The following is a 7,113-nucleotide window of genomic DNA, read 5'->3' as shown; positions in this document are numbered from 1 at the left end:
GTCATATAAGGCCTCCACATGTAGAAAAGTGGTGGAAAGACAGTTACACCAGATGTGGTATTCAGATGCAAAACAGGAAGGAAACCATTACCAGAATTTTTTCAAAGAACCTAGGAACTGGACTGTACACCTTAGGCTATAAAAGCTGAGCTTGAATTTATCATTTCTAATACTTACCCAATTGCTACTTCTATGAAGTACCCTAAGTAATATCTACAGAAAGTTTCTAAGACAAAACTTGAGTGATTCATTCTGACTGTTATCTGCATTCAGACACTTTTGCCCTTCTCCTGAAGGCCCTCCCAGGCTTCCAGGGTTCAGGCAGCATCTCTCTTGTTGAGATATCTTGTTGAGATATTTCAAAAAGAAGAAATTTCCATAAAGGTTTCTAACTCCAAACTAAACAATTTGGCCTGGGCCTGAAACCACCAGCTATGCCCACACCTGCTACTCATCACACATTTGTTGTTATGTCAAGAGAACCAAAAAGGTGCAAGGAAAGAATGAAAAAACTGAATTACAGGAGTATGAGGACAGTGGTCATCCAGAAACTGATACATGGTTTCAACCAGCAAGTAAGACTGCTCGGTGTAAACTACTAGCCTCTGAGACTGTTGAGAACAGTTTAGAACAGTTCAATATCAACCATCTATTTGTGACCTATGGAAAAGCTTCTGACTCCATCGTACTACCAGGAAAGAATCCTAACTTCTTCATATTCTCCTTCCTTACTTCCTCATTTTGCAATGCTGCTAATTAACTTAGGCAGGAATAGGCAGTACATGTTTTTTGTAAGACAGTTAAGGACTTCTTCATTGGCAAGGTGATATCTTACAGGTTAGAGCGATCATATATGTGCATCAACAAATTTCATACCCCAATCCAGCTGATGAGCAGTGCCATATGCAGCAAAGGAAAATCAATTGCATACTGCACAGCCATGTGCAATCCTTTTTATGAATAGCTTTGAAGGGATGCGCCAAGATAAGACACAAAGACACATGCATGCCTCAATTCTAGATTAAATTAAGTACTGTTATCTGATACAAGTAGTTTAAACTTCAGCTTGAATGTTTTTATTTGTCAAATAAAAGCTTTAAAGTAATAATTACAGGAGTCAGAGTACAGGCAAACACAAGCATCCTGAAAAGCTATCTCAATCCACCTCCATCAGAAGCAGTTTGGGAGCCCTTGATGTTTCCTAGTGACTCTGGAAAATGAACTGCTGCTCTATACTTTCAGTCAAGCAAACTGAAGAAGGCTGTTGGAGATTCCTAAATCCTTCCTTTTTGTGGTCAGCAGATGCTTTATATACTACATTCATTGTCTCTGAACATCAGAAAAATAGTTGTCAAGGTAAGCAACAATTTTCTTTGTGGTACAGAAAAACAACTGATAACAAATGTTTTAATTAACATCATCCCTTACACCAACTGCAGGGTGCATCCATTCCACTTTTAACCACTAAAATGGAAAAACTTGAAATACTTATTGAAAAATGTCTCTTCAGTAAAGAAATAGTTTGTCCTTGAAAGAGTTTACTGCAATATTCTTGAACCATATTCAGCGTGTTCAGCAGTTTCTTTCCATACTCTCCCAGTATGCTCAACCTCTCAGAATCTTACCCGTGTGTAACCCTTTTCTATTTTCAGTTCCTTAATACATTAAAGGGGTTGCTCTGCCATCTGTAGTCCTTTACAAATCTAGCTAACTCCAGCTTTCTCGTAGAACCACTTTCCTTAGGATGATTGTGCCCATGAGTTCCACAGTTTACCAGATGTAGGTCTCTCTAACAATCACAATCTTAGGAAGTGGTAACAGGCAGATACATACCTGTGTCCTGCAAAAGAACAGAGAAAACCAACAGGTTTTACCTTCTCAATTCTGATTTTGTCTGCGTGGCTTTGCAATACTCCTGAACTCCTTCACATTCAGAAAATGTCTTTCAATTCTCTAACAATCTTAGGAAAAAAAAAAATTTCAAACTATGCCAGCCCAAAATCCCATCTCCTGTAACACAAGTTTCCTTGGATCAAACAAGTGGTATCAAACTCCATAGATTTACAGCACAGAAATACATCTTGTCTAAAATGATCAAATGTGTCATTGACAAAAAAAAAAAAAAAAAAAAAGGTAGAAAAACCTCTTTCTTTGATTGAAATGTCTCAGAACGTGACCTTTTCTTTTTTAAATAAATGTCAACAGGTAAATAGAGGATAGTTGTTTGTCTGCTGGCCACAACAGCTAAACAATTAAAATCCTTATTAAAAAAAATAAACACCCAAAACCACTGTTGACAAACTGTCAGTAAAAAGAGAACAACTTCCTCCTTAAGGTGTGTAATATAAATGGTAATACTAAGGCCCTCTTTAACGTGTAGATTTGGTGCAACCCACAGAACATCCCATATCCTACGCTTACCATTGCCCAGTCCTACTAGAGAGTATTCTGGCTATCTCCTTCCCTACACAACTGACACATGAAATTCAAGCACAGACACCTTCTTTTCCAGGCCCCACAGTTTATAGGGGTATGCAGTTTTGCTTTATACATCAATAACCTGCTGCCTCAGAAAGAAATATAATCTATGTTAGTGGCAGCCAAAAAATGTAAGTAGGTTTAAAGAGAAGGGTTAGGAAAAGTTATGGACATTAGGCCCATCAGTAGCTGTTAAACACAATGAATGAAATGCAATCTGCCTCAGAAAGTTTCCTGGAAACTGGGAGGTTTTAAGGGGAATAAAATTACTCTACACCTGTTCTTACATTTTTTCCTTCAGCACAAGAAAGTGGAAAGTATTTGAGACAGGAGTTGGCTTGAATGGACTTTTGAATTGATGCGTTAGAGAAATTTTTATATGTCACATAAAAACCAGTTTTCAAAGCCCTATAATAAATACCAGATTGCATAAACCAAAAGAAATGATCCCTTGAACCCCCAAAAGGAGTACTATATTGTCTCATGATTCCTCTGGATCTTAATTCTTTCCTGCCAGAAAATGAAAAAAAACTATCTATAGAAGTCTATGTTAGGATAGGAAGGAAGTTCAAATGTGTCCCATATGATTCAAAGACTTGCCAGTTACCTTCCATTGCTATTACCCCAGAGTCCAGACATGGCTTCCATTTTAAGTTTTCCTGCACATACAATACTGCTCTTCAGCTGGGAAGTCTATCATGCTGATGAATATTCACCTGTGTTAACTAAAATTTCCATTGCTCATTTCTTTCTTTTAATTTCCTTTCCAATTTTCCTTTGATTTTAAAGCAGTAGATTCCCTAGTACCATGCTCAGTAATCTACCAGAAGTGGTCATGCTCCAACCTGGAGCATCATAATTACCTATTTCCCTTTTCTTCTAACTAACACACTCTCAAACCTGTATTACTGATTTATAGTCAGTCCTCCTTCTAGAGATAATGTCTGTTTCATTCAAAATGGGGTCATCATTGGTCGGGCTAAACTGCTACGAATCTTCTGATGCTGAGTTTTCTATGATTGTGCTAAAGATCCTGTGTCAAATCTTTCTTCTTCCCCCAACTTCCAAATTTATTTCCTGTCTCAGAGTAGACATCCCTCCCACCAAATCCAAAGTACCACAGGAACAAGATTCATAACCTCTATTTCAGGTCAACTTGGTCCAAATATGCCATATAAATATTTATTTATTCACATCGAGGGTGCTCAATGAAATCCTTTTTTCTGACTTGCTTCCTGAAACGGTAGCTATGTGAGAAGCAGGAGGAAATTACATCTTGACCTTAATAGCTTGAACCAGAATCCAGGACGTTAGACTGTAAATACCAAGTCTTGCAAGTAACACCACATACTATTCTTTGTTCCATCAAGGCAGCACTCAGTAATTCAGATCTTCACATAGCATATCTGTATGATTTCCTTAAAGACAGAATGTGATTTCCTCAGAGACAATATTTGCCTATATTCATGAAGAGAAACTATTTAGGTACATATTCAGAGGAAACAAAATCTGTCTTCTCTCCCCAGTATCCCTTATCCATCATTGTCCCACAGGAATTCAAACAAAGTTTCAAAGCAAGAAAAAAAATAAAAGAGCACAAAATATAATACTTAAAGTAATACACAGTCCATTACTCATTTACTTTTCTGTGTGTAGGAAGAATGTACATTTTGACAGTCCAGGTGAAGTTGCAAATCTAAATTTTTGTTTGAATAGCATTTTCTTTAATAAATAGATGCTTGCTGGTGGGAATTTAAGATAACCTGGAGGTTCTAAGCAAATATTTGGCAATTCTACTCTGCTTAAAGACTAATACAACAGACCTCTACATGGGCAGTGATCCTGAAGAAAGGCTGTTTGGGTCCAAAATATTATTAACCTACAGTTATAGATTTTTGTAAGTGCACATTATGTTGTTAAGCTTTTGAAAAAATGAGATCCAGGGAATTTATTTTGTTAAAAATTAATGCATTTTGTGAACCACCTGTTCACATATTGAGAAAAGATATTATGCAGCAATTGCCTTCAGAAATTCAGGTCATATGGTCAGCCCCTGAATTAATTATCTGATCAAGACTGATTGGGGTGAGACCAAATAATTACTCATTAACATTCAGCACCACTGTCAGGCTGCATTTTGCATGCTACAGTGTGTGCTGCCCTTTTTCATTTTACTCAGTCTCCTCTTTGGATTATACCACATTGTTCTGCATGATTGGGAAATGAAATTGGAAACAGGAAAAGAGAAGTTTGGAGAATAAAGCAGACATGGCTTTCTATAAAAAAAATGCCTCACAGTTTTGCTTATTGAACAATCAAACTGCCTGCAAACTATTTCTATAAATCTGCCATATACTGGTCTCTCTGGGAAGCCAGTAGGAATTCTGGACATAGAGAGTTTGCAGCAGTATACATTAATTTGTTCAAATTCTTCAAAAATAGTGTTCTAGGTTTAAGTGATCGAGTTTGTTAACTGGTTGAACTGTAAAGTAATATTTCCTCTTACCCTGTAGGCTTGTAACATTTTTCATCTGAGCAGCTCAGATTTGCATTTCAGTAGCCATGCCATTTAGAGCTGCATGGTGCAGCATTCACATTCTTGGACATGTGAAAGAGGAACAGACAGCTCTGGCTGCCTCCAGAACTGTTTTGGACACCACATTTCATAACACTGTGCTACACCACATTATAATAAGCACAATGGCATCTTACAAGAGCGATGCACAGAATCCGCTTCAAGGTCCTGTATGTTATGTAGAAAATACACTAGATTCAAGCTTCAATGTACTCCAAACCTCTATCCATATGGCTATGCCTAAACTAGTAAATTGAGTATACCCAGGACTCTGTTTCACAATGAAGTGGAACAGAGCAGCTGCATCCATGCTATTAAACTACCTGCTCTCCAAAACATGGTATCCACATTGGTAATGTGCCTAATGGCACACTAGGCCTCTGTCCTGTGGTAACTCCAAACCTTTGTTGAAGATTTGTTTTGAACAACACTGATTGGCATAAGCCACAACAATGCCAGGGGTCATTCAAAAAACTTAACTATATAGACACGAAAATTCCAGAGCCTGCAAAACTGGCCTTAACTCAGTAACACAGACATAACTGTGTTGCCTACAATAAGGAACCAGAAAATAGTAAGCATAGATCATCTAAATTACAGGGATAATGGTAAAATTTTGCCCTGCCTGACTTCCAAAAAATATTCTTTACCTATCAAAGTAGTTTCATAACCATGCTCTGCACTCTATAATCTACCACAGATGCCAAGAAATCACAGCCTTATTACTGATTTAAACTCTGACTGTAAAAGATGATTTATTCTCCTGTACGTTCCAAAAGAACTTATAGCAGGACCATACATGTCTGTGTTTTCAAAAGCAAAAGAGAAAATCCTCTAGACCATTACGTCCTTAAAATATTCCTTGCTTGATATGAAATGTGCCATCTGTAGCAATCCCCATACTTAAGTGACACTTGTAAAGGTAGAATACAAACCATTCAAAATTATTGATGTTGCTTCACAAGTCAAATAATAAAATAGTAGTTTTATTTTGGACAAGATTTCTTAAGGCATCTGGCTGAGTTTCTCCTCTTGGTAGCCATCACTGGCCAGGGGGATCCACTGCTAAATTCACCACATATTTCAAGCCCCTGAACCTGAAAATCCCTTCAGCATTCCCCACTTTAGGGATTCTAGACATTTTGGGTAAATTGTTCTTTTGATATGAATCATGCTTTTGAAGACTTCCCAATCCTCCTTTTGCTTTAGTTTGCACAGTTGTAAAATATTAGGGCACATGAACCATATTTGTGGCAGATGAAATCAAATGAGCAGTGGTACTCCAGGAGCTCACGTAACATCCTCTGTCTGGTCAGTCTGTGGGCACACTAGAGCCAGTCCAAAGAGACAAAACTTCTTAAATATGAATCACAAGAACATCAGGTCCTCAGCACCAATTATTTCAACTCTGAGACTGCTCTTACCTACTTCCTACTAAGTGCAATCCTACTTCTTACTAAGCACAGTCTTTCTTGCCCTTTAATTATTTTCTGTTTTTAAGTATGGAAACCTGTCTCCCATCTTCTAGTTATTTAGAATTTGTCAAACAGGATAAACAAGTCAGATTTTTCTGGTAGCTTAAATGCACATTTTCCAGGTTACCATCAATAGTAGACAACTTTGAATTTATAGTTTAATTTTTCAGGAGGTACATGAACAACATAATCAAATGGACCTGCACGTATTAGGGTACATTTGACTTGAAGTTTCTCAGTACAATAGCCCTTTTGTTTACAAGAACAGGAAGTACATAAGCAAGATCAAAATGATCAAATCTGCTTGCGCTCCTCTGTTTCTTTTAGTCAATCTGAAGCACTGTTGGCCCGGGGAGTCCTGCCTTCTGGAAAGAATCACGAGCCTCCACTTTGCTTTCCTCCACAGTACACAATCTTTCTGCATCAGCTTGTCTTCTCAGATCTTGCATATAAATCAGTCCCTCCTACCTTTGTCACAGAAGTCTGCTGATCTACTGCAAAACGCTACTGTGTCTTATGTGTACCCATGAGTCTCTGACGGTTTATGTCCCTCTCATAGATTTTTGTGGCTTCTGTGGGTTTTGG

This window comes from Falco biarmicus, chromosome 2 (assembly GCF_023638135.1).
Source record: "Falco biarmicus isolate bFalBia1 chromosome 2, bFalBia1.pri, whole genome shotgun sequence".
NCBI classification, from domain to species: domain Eukaryota; kingdom Metazoa; phylum Chordata; class Aves; order Falconiformes; family Falconidae; genus Falco; species Falco biarmicus.
The sequence above is the reverse complement of the archived record's forward strand: the minus strand, read 5'-3'. Positions refer to the sequence as shown.